The sequence below is a fragment of the Prionailurus viverrinus genome, chromosome B2, assembly GCF_022837055.1.
Source record: "Prionailurus viverrinus isolate Anna chromosome B2, UM_Priviv_1.0, whole genome shotgun sequence".
Classification (NCBI taxonomy): domain Eukaryota; kingdom Metazoa; phylum Chordata; class Mammalia; order Carnivora; family Felidae; genus Prionailurus; species Prionailurus viverrinus.
In genome coordinates this window covers 1851762-1865793 of record NC_062565.1, presented here as the reverse complement: position 1 = coordinate 1865793, position 14032 = coordinate 1851762, and the positions used below count along the sequence as shown (strand labels likewise).

Genomic DNA, 14032 nt, shown 5'->3' with positions numbered 1-14032 from the left:
GCGTATTTAGTGAGCCTGTCTAGTAGGGGGGAAAGTGGCTTCTTCAGATATCTTTGTTTTATTCTTTTTTATTTTGATCAGTGTGATAATTTTCTTAGAATGGCCTTTTTAAATTATTTATTTATTTATTTATTCATTTATAAAGTTGTGAGAGAGAAAAAGCGTGAGTGGGGAAGGAGCAGAGAGAGGGGGAGACACAGAATCCGAAGCAGGTTCCAGGTTCTGAGCTGTCAGCCCCGAGCCCCACACTGGCTCAAACCCTGAGATCATGACCTGAGCCAAAGCCAAGAGTCAGATGCTCAACGGACTGAGCCACCCACGTGCCCCTATTTACTTTTTCAATGTTTACTTATTTTTGAGACAGAGAAGGAGATGGAGAATCAAGGCTGTCAGCACAGAGCCCCACTTGGGGCTGAAACCCACAATGTGAGATCATAATCTGAGCGAAGTCGTGAGCTCAACCAACTGAGCCACTCAGGCTCCCCTAGAATCCGGTGAACAATTCCATTGCCCAAAGTTGGTAGATAGAGGTTTGCTTACATCATCAGCAGGACCATTTCCTTTTAAAGGATCAAAGTTAAGGGCACCTGGGTGGCTCAGTCGGCTGGCTAAACCTCTGACTTCAGCTCAGGTCATGATCTCACAGTTCGTGAGTTTGAGCCCAGAGTGGGATTCTGGGCTGACAGCTCAGAGCCTGAAGCCTGCTTCAGATTCTGTGTGTGTCCCTCTCTCTCTGCCCCTCCCTCCCTCACACTCTTTCTCTAAAAAATGAATAAATGTTAAAAAGTTTTTGAAACGAATGTAAGGGATCAATGTTAAATACTGATTTTATTAATTTGAACATAATCTGCAATATTCTTCAGGAACAGTTACCTAGATGTTCATGCTCATAGTGATGTGTGATATCTCCCTCCATTTCCCTGCTGTCATTGAATACCTTGCAATTGCCTCCTTAAAGTCTCCTTTCCCTGGACTTCATTTACTCTTTACATTTAGCCTGGGTCCTTTTTCTGTCAAAACACACTTTCTTCTCAAAAGCTTGTACTTGGATCTTCAGGTTTCAAGACCAACCTGCCACCCTAGCTAAGAAGACATCTACAAATACAAGAGTGTCTTTATTCCAGGTAATATGGATTCAAACAAATTGGTTATCAAAGCTTTTGTGAGATTGGAAGTTTTCTTAAACATTTTCCCTATTCTTTTGAATAAATTAAACACATACAATTGTGCAGTATTTAAATAAATTGTCAAAAGAAAGAACAGAATCAGGGGTGCCTGGGTGGCTCAGTCGGTTGAGCGTCTGACTTCAGTTTGGGTCATGATCTCCCTGTCCATCCGTGAGTTCGAGCCCCACTTCCCCCACTTCGGGCTTTGTGCTCACAGCTTGGAGCCTGGACCCCGCTTCAGATTCTGTGTCTCCCTCTCTCTCTGCCCCTCCCCCACTCGTGCCATGTCTCTGTCTCTCAAAAATAAATAGACATTAAAAAAAAGAAAGAACAGAGTCATTAAAGCTGGAAAACAAACCAAGAATCAAACGATCTCCTAGTGAATTAGATACATCACACACACACACACACACACACACACACACACACACAAAAGTTCCAGAATCTTTACCCTTGGTAATTAAAATCTTGACTAGGGAGTCAACCACTCATTATGGATATAAATCTGATAATTTTTACAGTCTTTTAAAAAGCTAAATTCTTCAGCAAACTCTTTGCCCTTTGCCCAGGGTTTGCCTGGGGCTGAGGGCGCCCCAGGGAGGAGGAACTCAACGGGGAGCTCAAAGGGGAAAGCTCTCAGCACCAAACCTGGAGTGGTCGCCCTGCAGGCCCTGCCAGTGTGCATCTGAGTCAGCTGCAGGTGTATCTTGGATATATAAATATATCTTGGATGTGGTCTTTCAGAAATATTAAACAGACTGTATTCGTCCTCTGCTTGTGAGGCTTCAACACGTTCCCATTGTAGTTGGGGTAAAATTTCAAATCCTGAACATAGTCAATGCCTTGGTCACATGACTTGGCCACACTGTCCCCAGTGGGCTTGCTTTCCCCACTGTCTCCACTGCTTACTGGGTCTGGCTCACACTGGCCTTCTCCCAAGCTTCCTGACCACGACCCCCCTCCCCTACACACACCTCTCACTCTGCCCGGAATACCCCTCACTTCACTTGCCCCTGCCTGTCCCGACACTGCCCTAATTTTATACTAAATGTCACCTACGCACCTAAAGGGTATCTGTTCAGAGCCACATTCCCTAATCTCCCAGTGAACGTGAATTCCCCCATGTGATTGTTCTCATGCCACTCTGTACATTTTTCCTGTCCCCTAACAAAATTTGTGGTCATGTACTTACGTGTGTTCTTTGTTTAAACGTCTGTCTTCCCCCTGACAGTGTACGCTTTGCACGGGAAGAGAAAGGACATTTGTTAAATAGTTGTTGAGAGAACAGAGGCGTGGACAGCAGGTGCTGTGATTTCATCACGCTCGGAGTTCGAGTTCGTTCGGTGGATTTGCGGCAGTCCCTCCTCCTCCTGGAACTACACAATATTAATTAAACAGGATCAACATCAAACACACGTCCCAAGCTTGAACCGTGAGTCCCCACACTGCTCAGTGATTGAGCGTTATCTACACACATAGGGAAGGAGAGAAAAACCAGAATAACAGGCACAGAGGACCTGAGACCATCTGAAGGATGGTTATGGGGGGAAAGGGTGGAGACACAGGGTTAACGCAGGGTGCCTGGTGGAAATCCCACTCGGACCCTGTTTGAGAGCAGGTAGTGATCAAATACCTTCCCGAAGATCAAATGCTCCCCCTGAGGAAATGAAAACTGCAACCCGGATCCCCACTGAGAAGAGATGGGGAAGTGGAGCCCCATCCTCTGTGGTTGGGTGAGAAACAAGAAATGGGTTTAGGAATCTGGTGGGAAGACAGCCCAGGCAGGAGCACAATTCACTGTGCTATCAAATATAGTGAGAAGGCTGTTTCCCACTGTCCTGAAGACGTCTATAGGACCCGACCTCTTACAAGTGGCGTCCACCAGCTTGATCTGTAAGATGTTAAGATGAAACTCCTTCCTGTCATACATAAAGATCGTTGGTAAACCTAGTGGCCATTTCTTTGTATCTTCATTTCTGAGCAGCATTTGGTGCTCTTCACCATGCTTCAGCCTTTAAATACTTCGTTTAAATTTATCTTTACCTTTTAAAATGAAATCACTGGGGTGCCTCGGTGGCTCAGCCAGTAGAGCATCCGGCTCTTGATCTCAGGGTTGTGAGTTCAAGCCCCAGGTTGGGTGTGGATCCTTCTTTAAAATAATGAAATTGTTGGGGCGCCTGGGTGGCGCAGTCGGTTAAGCGTCCGACTTCAGCCAGGTCACGATCTCGCGGTCCGTGAGTTTGAGCCCCGCGTCGGGCTCTGGGCTGATGGCTCAGAGCCTGGAGCCTGTTTCCGATTCTGTGTCTCCCTCTCTCTCTGCCCCTCCCCCGTTCATGCTCTGTCTCTCTCTGTCCCAAAAATAAATAAACTTTGAAAAAAAATTAAAAAAAAATAATGAAATTGTTAAGTAACATATGGTTAAAGAAAAAGTGAAATCTTGAAAAACCTTTAATAAAGAACGTTGAAAAACTCAGCTGTTAACAAATGACATACATCCTTCAGGACTTTTTTTTTTTTTTTTTAAATTTTCATATCAGAGACTTTTCAGAAACTGCAAAAGGTTCGTGCCCAGTATATAAAAATAAATGCCAAATAAAATTTGAAAATATTGGGATATGTTAAAAATTCTTCAGCTAACTCATTAAAAAGAAATGCACAATTGTTGTGTGATGCTTAATAGATACGTAGGTGTAGGTGTAAATACTTCTGTGAGGGTAACGTGGAAAGTCGAAGTTTGGGACCTTGATAAAATTGATGCTGCAGCTGAATGGCCCTCACTGATATTAAATATCTAAACCAGGGGTGCTTGGCTGGCCCAGTCAGTAGACCATGTGACTCTTGATTTCCAGGTTGTAAGGTGGAGCCCCACGTTGGGTGTAGAGATTACTTTAAAAAATAATAAATATCTGGGGACACCTGGGTGGCTCAGTAGGTTAAGCATCCAACTCTTTGCTTCAGCTCAGGGTATGATCTCAAGGTTCAGTTCATGAGTTCAAGCCCCACATGGGGCTCTGTGCTGGCACAGTGGAGCCTGCTTGGGATTCTCTCTCTCTCTTTGCCCCTTCCTCGCTCATGCATGTGCTTGTGAGTCCTCTCTCTCTGTCAAAATAAATAAATTTTTAAAAATTAGGGGCGCCTGGGTGGCGCAGTCGGTTGAGCGTCCGACTTCAGCCAGGTCACGATCTCGCGGTCCGTGAGTTCGAGCCCCGCGTCAGGCTCTGGGCTGATGGCTCAGAGCCTGGAGCCTGTTTCCGATTCTGTGTCTCCCTCTCTCTCTGCCCCTCCCCCGTTCATGCTCTGTTTCTCTCTGTCCCAAAAATAAATAAACGTTGAAAAAAAATTAAAAAAAAAAAAATTAAATAAAACCCCCTTTTAAAAATAATAATAAATATCTAAACTCATTTTATCACCTAAAATGAAACACAGTACCAAAACAATACAAAAATGCTATACATACGGTTCTACAATTTGCCTTAAGAAAAAGTAATTGGGAAAATATTTGTCAGTTACTACATGTAGCTCTGTGTTGTTCTTATTAATGACCACAGACTCCTCCAATGTTATGCTTGATCATAAAATTATTCCATTTGTTAGGCATTGGGCAGTCTCTAATATTTAACTATCAGAAGTAGCCCTCCACTAAAATGTATGTAATGTGTGTGTGTGTGTGTGTGTGTGTGTGTTTTCACAATAGTGTTGGTATTTCTCTAGCAGAATTCTCTACTAGTGGGCTGACTGACTGTTGGGTTAAGGAAGGGTATGAACTTTGTAAATTTTAATAGGTCTTATGGAATTGTCCTTGAGGGTGGTTGGACCCGTTAATGAAACGCCCAGAGTCTAAGAGACCCCCAAAAACGAACCACCAGAGTCCAGAGTCAAAGCTAAGCAGCAAGGGTCATTTATTGCAGGTTCGAACCTGGACCTCTGCGCCCCCGTTGCCGGTGACGCCAAGAGGCCCTGAGAGAGGTTTTTACACCCCTTTTATAGACAGGTACAAACAAGTCATGGGGAAATCAGGAATTTTCCACAGTTACAGAGCTGCGATTGGTTGGTGTTTAAAGTTGGACACTTAACAGTATTCGATTGGTTCCTGCCTTTAGGTCAGACCACAACCGAGGGTACAGGTATCACAATGATTGATCAGGAATACACGGATGTGCCAAGCAACAATGATTGATCAGGAGTACACGGATGTGCCAAGTAACAATGGTTGATCAAGAATATACGGATGTGCCAGGCAATAATGATTGATCAGGAATACATGGGCATGCCAAGCAATTGTACAGAAGCGGAACAAGCTGGTTAAGCTTGGTTAGGTTTCAGTTTCCCATAACTTAAGCTTTTAAGTTTCAATTTTCTCAGGCCTCTCATTAACACCTGCATGGGCAGTATTTCAGAAATCTGAAGTGGGAGCATGGGAGGGAGAATGAGGTTTTAAGTGTCCTATCCCCATGTACAAGTTAGCTGGTGCACTTCAGTTATGTTCATTAACCGTCTGATTTTCTTCTGTGCATTGACCATACCTGGTGGGGTTTTTAAATTTTTTTTTTTCCTACCGGGTTTTCTTTTTCTTGTTGAATACAATTTCATGTAATTAATTATTAGTTTATTTATTAGTCCGAAAACAACTTACAGTGTCAAAGACTTACACAACAATTACTGTTTGCAAGATAATTTTCTAAGCATTTATTGATATTAACTAATATTCATCACAACCTTATGATTAAAAAAAAAACTAGGATTATCAACCCAAGAGGTTTAATTAATTGAAAATATCCTTTCTAGGTATCTTGACTCTGATGCTCAGAGTTTGAATTAAATGTAGAGCATTTCATCCTGCATTTAACTACAGTTACTGTTTGCTTACTCCGGCATTGGTGGACGGGGATGATCAGAACGCACACACGATTCCCTGCCCTCCAGCTGAGGGACGGTGGTGTCCATGCCGCTCCCCCCTCCCCCGGGAATCGTTCTGAAGTTGCTGGTGGCAATGGGGTTGCCCTTGACTCTCTGAAGAGCGAGTGTCCCCGCAGAGGAACGGGAACGACGGTCCCATTTAGCGGCGTGGATGCGGTAGCCCAGGTGGTAGTTTCGTGCTGACCGGAGGGATTCTGAAATTCGGAGACCGCGGGGGAGAGAAAACCACTGCCCGCAACACAGCTGAGAACAGAGCTAAGAGATAGCACAGGGAGGGAAAGAAGCGCCAACATTTTGGCGGAAAAAGCACATCTTCCCCCAAAGCTCTGCGCTAAGTAAGCACCAGACCCTCAAGAGTGCGGGAGGGGGGGGGGGTGCAGATGAGAAGTGGGGGCCGCAGTCAGAGATGCTCGGGACGGAGCCACACCTGCACCCCGCCCTGCAGGACGGACCGCGACAGGTGAGCGCACCTGGTGCCCAGCCGGATGGGCCTCCCCGCACGGACCTCCCCACGCCCGCCTCCCGCAGGGACCTCCCCGCACGCCCTCGCCTGCCCGCTTCTTTCCGAAGCCCATTCTCGCCCTTGTAGGTCAGCGCCCAGGCCTGGTTCCACCTGCTGGCGGGTGTTTGCGCCCCCCCCCCCCCCCCCCCCCGCGCCGGGGCCGTGGGGTCTGTGTCCCTTCAGACACTTGACTCGGACCGGGTGTGGCGAGCAAGCCAGGCAAGGGCGACCGGACGCATTGGGGGAAATCCTGGAGTGCAGCGGGGAGGAAGAAATAGAACAGCCTGGGTTCCCGTGCGACGAGGTGGCCGAGTGGTTAAGGCGATGGACTGCTAATCCATTGTGCTCTGCACGCGTGGGTTCGAATCCCATCCTCGTCGGCTGGCTTCCCTTCCGGTAGTGTCGCCCTTCCCAAGCGATGCGTAAGTGTTCTCTTTTGCTGAGTTAATTCCTCACTCTCCACCCAGTGGAGTAATTCCCTCTAATCCCGCCCCACCCCTCCTTCCCTGCCTTTTCAGTAGCTCTGCTCCTGCTGGAACCTACTTTGTCAATGGAGTTAGTGGATTCACGTTTCAGCCCCCCACCGAATTTGCATTCCCTGACAAGTTCTGCTTAGAAAGGATTCCCCACTAAGGAAACGACTGAATAATTGAGCACCAGAGAAACATGTTGCCTAACAAAGAGGAACTGATACAATTGTCTGCCGAGTAACACTGTAACACTGGACCTCATTACTTAATTACTTAAGGCATTTTCAAACTAATGTTATCTCTACTGCAGTTTTCATCTGTTATTTATACTAACTTTAAAAGCAACCGTTATTTCCTAAGGATTCCTGTCTTTGACAAGGACGGATATGAATTCTTAGAGGTATGACCAAACTAAAAGTCACATTCCCAGTTAGGGCTAAAGATTTCTTCCTGAGGGGAGCAAAGGAAAATGTTAGTCTTGTGTAGTTTCTACTGTGACTTCCATATTGGCAGAACTTTGGGGGCGGGGGGGGGGATAACATATTTCTTCATTTAATTATTTCCATTTTTCCCAAGACACATGCCTTTTCTTTATTTTTATCTTTTTGATTAATTAACTTAAGGAAACTATGCACAAGGTGGGGCTTGAACTCACAACCTCAGGGCTGTATGCTCTACCCACTGAGACAGCTGGGCACCCCTATTATTTCCATTTTTGAGAAGTTCTACAGCCACATGATACAAAAAGTATAAAAAGCTATACAGAGAGTTTTGTCACCATTTACCGTCCCCACCAGCAGGATGCTATTAGCCCTCGTGTATCCTTCCAGAAGCAAAGTATGCAAGTGTAATATTAAGTTGTCAAGATATATCACTGAATGAAAAAGAACGTCGTGCAAGACAGTATGATGATGCCTGTAAAAAGCAGTCCTGTATCTATATCTGAATAGATACACCATTTTGCACGTGTGTGTATCTGCATCCGTGTATAAATGTCTAGCAAGGCTGTGCTGGGCTGCACGGTGTGTGCATTTGTGAGATATTGCTATTTTTCCTCCATGGGGGTTGTACTGATCTACACTCACCACCAGCAAAGTGGAAAGCAGACCAGACCACTCAGGCTTGTGCAGCCCTATAAGGGGGTGGGGGTGGGGAGGGTTGTTAATTCAACAAGCATTATCACATCATCTAAATGGAGACACAACCACACACAGTGAGAAGGAAATGTTTAGGAATCCCAAGCTGTCATAGGCTTGGTGGCCTTGGTTTATCACAGAATTTGCAGGTAACCACGGGCCGTTTATCAAGTGGACTAAATATTTAAGATTTAATGGAATTTAGGGATTGATGAGGTTGAACCTTTGTGTGGTTTGAGGGTAGAACTCCTTTGACTGTTTTATTAGAATGAAGTTTTTAGAGGTCTAGGTCAGAGGTCTGGATCGGATCACCGGATTCAAAGCACTCACCTGGCATTGTTGTGGTTTCCAGTGCATCTCCCCCCCAAGCAATAGCATCGTCATCCCGGGAAAGCTGCTAGAAATACAAACCCCGGGGCTGGGGCCCAGTAACGCGCGTTCTCAAGACCTGCAGGCAAACCTAATTTGTGCCACAGCTACTTCTGTTTTGTTTCAAAACGCGGCTGAGACCTGGTTTCTTGGTGCCCATCTTTTCTCCCCAGGACCCACGTCTCTCCCATCCTTCCAACATCAGCATGATGAAGGTTTATCCTGAACCTTCGCGGCTTTGCCTGGTTTAGTGTCTCCAACCCCTACTGTGGGCCATGTCCTAGGACCCACAGGGCGAGCTAATGTGGCGCGAAAGACATCCCCCAAACCATCAGGGACAAACCTGTAAAACGACAAAATCCGTTTATCGAATCAATGCAGCGACGGGAGACCCCAGAGGAACGAGCAATGCGTTCCAACAAGGGGGGTGGGGGTGGGGGGGAGGAATGGCCTTTGTTGGGATCTGAGTCCCTGGAGCAGGGCTCCGAGGAGCCTGGGGGACGGAGGGAGTGGCGGGAGCTGGTCGGTGCCTGTTTCCGGGAGGATTCTCTGGGGACAGAGCACTGTCATCAGAGGGCAGCGGGGCCGGGCCTGGTGGGAGGCAAGAAGCCCCTTTCCACCCCTGCCACAGGTGGGCCTGTTTCCGATGAGTGGCCCACTTAGTGCACTTTCGTCTGGCAACCCTGGTGGAGCGCTGGCAGGCCGGGGGCGGGGGTCCGGGAGTCCCCGGCCAGGGACCCCCCCCCACCCCCCCCACTCGAGGACGCAGCTCAGGGCTCCGAGACGACGTTGTCGCTCCCTGAGGCTGAGTCAGCGCCGCGCATGCGGAGACCGGACGCCAAGGCCGCAGCGTGCACCCGGGTCCTGGTTTGTGACCCTTGCGGCGCTGCTCCCGCCGGTGGCGCCTACTCAGGACTTCCGCTCAGGACAGCGCCGGAGGGGGTTTGGGCCAAGCAGAGACTGGAGCGCAGGTGGAGGCGGAGACAGGCGGAGGACCAGGTGGCCTGGGGTCCGGCTTGAAGTCGCTGTCACACACGTCCGGTGGGAGAGGGAATTGCCTTCGGGAGGGCAAACTGGAGGGTTATTGATTATCGCCACTTAAAAAGTAGATCTCAAGGGGCCTGGGTGGCTCAGTCGGTTGAACGTCAGACTCCGATCTCACCTCAGGTCATGATCTCAGCTCTTGGGCTCCAGCCCCACAATGGAATTCTCTCTCTTTCTCTCTCTCTTTCTGCCCGTCTCCTGCTCTGTCTCTCTCAAAATAAATAAACATTAAAAGAAAAAGCTTCATATATTGTTGACTGACCAAAGATATGGAGAAAGAGGAAAATCAATTTCTCTACACGTGAGTCTAGGTATTTAATATAGTGCCAATAAAAATTAACATAGAATTTTGTTTTCAAACTGGGTAATTGCTTCTCAAGTTTATGTGAAAGTAAACAAGCATTAATAGCCAGGAAAATTCAGAAAAGAGTAACGAGGAAAACGCAAGCCTCTGGGATTTTAAAACATATTGCAAGCTACAATGAACAAAGTACTGTAGTATAAACAGGATAGAAAATCCAGAAGTAGGCAATATCAATATTTAAGCATTTGATAAAAATGTCATCTCAGGTTACTAGAGAAAAGACAAATCATTCAAGAAATGGTACTGGGACATCTGTGTAAAAATCTGAAGAAAAAAAAAAAGTAGAGTGTAGTCCGCACCTCACGTCTTACAACTGGATCATTTCCAGGTGGTTCAAAATTTAAGTAGGAAAAAAGTAAAACTGTGAAAGTACTAGAAAAAAAACTACATGAGAATTTTCTGTTATAGTCATCGCACAAAGAAGGCCTTTCTTATCACAGAAAACATATAAAATTAGTAAATTTAACTAAAAAATTAAAAATTGCTGTAAACTAAAGCCCCCATAAAGAAAGTGGAATGAAAATACTACAAATTATCACAAAGGTCTAATTTCCTTAGTATATGATGATTATACGAGTCAAGAGAAAAACGAGCACAAGTAGGAAAAAGGGAAAGGGTGTAAACAGAAAGTTCACAGAAGGAAATGCACATGAATATTAATGTCTCATTTTTTCATAATTAAAATGCTAGTTGACACCACAATAATATACCATTTTTTGCCTATCAGCTTTGCAAAGGTAAAAAATTTGGTGAAGATTTGGGGTGGCATCATTTTTAGATATTGTTAGAGAGTTATAGTTTTTTTTTTTAATTTTGTTTCGATTTTTATTTATTTTGAGACAGAGACAGACAAGCAGAGACGGGCCGGGGGGGGGGGGGGGGGGGGGGGGGGCGGCCTCCGTCCAGCAGGGGGCGCGGCTGTACACCCGGCGGGGCGGCCGGACGCCGGCCGTCAGCTGCGTTTGGAGGCTGGTTCTCACCTGCAGCATCTCGATGGGCACCCCCTCCCCCTGCGGCAGGAGTTCTGGCCACACGCCCCTCGGGATGGGCTTTGTCCACAGTGATGTGGAGGGCTGCACGCGGGGGGACGGGCAGAACGCCTGGTGTGTGTGTGTGTGTGTGTGTGTGTGTGTGTGTGGTGGGGGCGCTGGCCGGGGGTTGAGGGGGGCAGTGTGTCTCTGCCTGGTCGGCGGGAGCCCACCGCTGCGCCCACCTCCCGGACGGGGCCGCGTTTACTTCTGGGCTCCGTGCGTCCGGAGGCCCAGGCCCCCACGGGACTGGGCGGCCGTGGTGACCCTGGCTCTGAGGCTGGACACCTGCCTGCCCTTACTGGGCGAAGGAGAAACCGCTGAAGGTGTTTCGTCCTAAGCCATCGGTCATCTGGGGCAAACACCGTCTTAAGAAAATCTGAATTCGGAAACAGTTACTTCCAAGGATTTATGTGTTTATATATAATGAACACCATATACGTACCTACATTTATAATTGTTCATTTTGCCATATTTGCTTTTTCTTCCTCTGCTGAAGTATTTCGAAGTAAATTAGACACATCATTACACATAACACCTTCGAATACTTCGGTACCCATCTCTAAAATATAAGGACATTTTCCTATGGATCTACAATATCATTATCAAACTCAACAGAAGAAAAAAATCACAGGGAGATTTTTTTTTGTTTAATGTTTCACATTTTTATTTAAGTTCTAGTTAGTTAACATATATTATAATATTAGTTTCAGGAGTAGAATTTAGTTATTCATCACTTACCTATAACACCCAGTGCTCATCGCAAGTGCCCTCCAGAGGGAGACTTTTCAACATTTGCCCTTTTATACTTCTTGTATTTTGAATCTGTTGCTATGTAACGTATTCAATAGATAATAAATTTTCAAGCTAAAAATAAATTGAATGGGGGGCACTTGGGTGGCTCAGTTGATTAAGCGTCTGACTTTGGCTCAGGTCATGATCTTCCGGTTTGTGAGTTCAAGCCCTGCGTGGGGCTCTGTGCTGACAGCTCAGAGCCTGAAGACTGCTTCAGATTCTGTGTCTCCCTCTCTCTGCCCCTCCCCCGCTCGCACTCTGTCTCTTTCATAAAAATAAATAAACATTAAAATTAAAAAAAAAAATTGAATGGGATCTTTATTTTTGTTTAATATTTTATTTTTAAGTAATCTCTACACCCAAGCTGGGGCTCAAACTCACAACCCCCAAATCAAGAGTCACATGCTCTACCTACTGAGCCAGCCAGACACCTCTGGATAGGATCTTTAATACTTAAAATTGACCAGAAAGCTATGGGGTCTGCCCAAGGTAGCATTAAAGGACAGGAAAGAAGGATTCACAAGAACCTAGCTGAAAGTACAGATCTGGGGGTGGGGTGCATCTGGGTGGCTCAGTGGGTTAGGTGCCTGATTCTTGGTTTGGGTTCAGGTCATGATCTCCCGGTTCATGAGTTTAAGCCCCACATCAGCCTCTATGCTGACAGCTAGGATCCTGCTTGGGATTCTCTCTCTCTCTCTCTCTCTCTCTCTCTCTCTCTCTCCCCCCCCCCCACTCAGAAATTAATAAATAAACTTAGAAAGTAGACTGGGGGGGAAACACTTCATTTCAATGCCCAACTAAGTTAGGGCTGGTGTGAGCAGAGCTTTCATCAAGTCAATACCAAGATGGTGGGCATGGAAAGCCAGTGGAAATCCAAAAAAAATGTATCGCTTTGAAGCAGTTTTGTTCTCTCCATTATAGAGAGAGTCCAATGTAATCAACAGGTGACTGGCTGTTCCAAATGGAATGTTACATCATACCTAGGGTTCAGAATTGATTGGTGACATCTATAGAGCAGATGAGCTTGCCCATGTACTTACTGAAACTATCTTGGGTTAGGGAAGGTTCATATGGGACACCAATATTGTTATACTTGATACATTTTAATCCTCATACCAGCTAGTTCCCTCAATCTCTTTGTTAACAGTTCTCCAAATCCTTTTCTCCATCTTCTTCTTGTTCTTCTCCCTCCTCCTTCTTCATTTTTTTTAAGCTTATGACATAACCCACAGAAGAGTCAATATCCCAATATACCTGTTTCCAAATTCAGGTAACGCTCAATGTTCTTGTAGTCAGCATTTCTTCTTGTCTGAGCTGAATCGTGGGTTTTTAAAAAAATGTTTATTTATTTATTTTGAGAGAGAGAGAGAGAGCATGAACAGGAGGGGGACAGAGGGAGAGGGAGATAGCATCTCAAGCAGACTCTGTGGTGCTTCATTGTCAAGGGGCTCGATCCCATGAACTGTGAAATCATGACCTAAGCTGAAATCAAAAGTTTGATGCTTAACCGGCTGAGCCACCCACGTGCCCCAAGAATAACGTATTTGAACTGTATTCCAGTTAAAGGGAAGCTGGGAATTTGTGGCCATTATATAGTTTGTTGGAAAAGTTTGTACCGAGGGCTCTGGAAGTGAGGTGTGTTGAAGAGAGTGATCAGGACTTTGAGCAGATTTGCTTCATGCTGCTGCTCTTAATGATAACAGACTTATTGGACATTCAGAAGAAGTCAACATAAAGGATGAAGCTTGTGTTTATTTAATGACCTTAGATGGCTAGGTTGAGGAGACCAACCGAAGAAATACATAGAGCTATAGTTTTGGAGTTAAAACGCGTCACAGAATTTACATTAACATTCAAGATACTTTCCTACTGCTGTAATTAAAATAAACAATGAGGTTTTGGGGTCGCCTGGGTGGCTAAGTGTCTGACTTCTGCTCAGGTCATGATCTCAAGGTTCGTGAGTTCAAGCCCCACCTCAGGTTCTCTGCTGTCAGTACAGAGCCTGCCTCATCTTCTCTGTCCCCCTCTCTCTGCCCCTCCCGGGCTAGCACACATGCTCCCTCTCTCTCTAAAATAAACATTAAAAATATTTATTAAATAATGAGGTTCTGTTAAAAACAAAACAAACATAATTTATGCAATACTATCATTCTGGTTGGCATGATAAAATTGATGGATGACTAGTACTAATAATTATACTCTTTTGTACAAATAAAGCCAATTTATTTTGGACAGATTTTG

General features: G+C 45.7%; 1 long non-coding RNA gene and 1 other non-coding gene across 2 annotated transcripts; both read left to right on the top strand.

Moving 5' to 3' along the window:
• The first annotated feature begins 6225 nt into the window (after positions 1 to 6225).
• On the top strand, positions 6226 to 7553 carry LOC125165514 (uncharacterized). Its single transcript, XR_007152145.1, has 3 exons — positions 6226 to 6543; positions 6673 to 7007; positions 7104 to 7553. It is a non-coding gene; the product is annotated as an uncharacterized LOC125165514 (long non-coding RNA).
• On the top strand, positions 6884 to 6965 carry TRNAS-GCU (transfer RNA serine (anticodon GCU)). The gene has a single exon. It is a non-coding gene; the product is annotated as a tRNA-Ser (tRNA).
• Positions 7554 to 14032: the final 6479 nt, after the last annotated feature.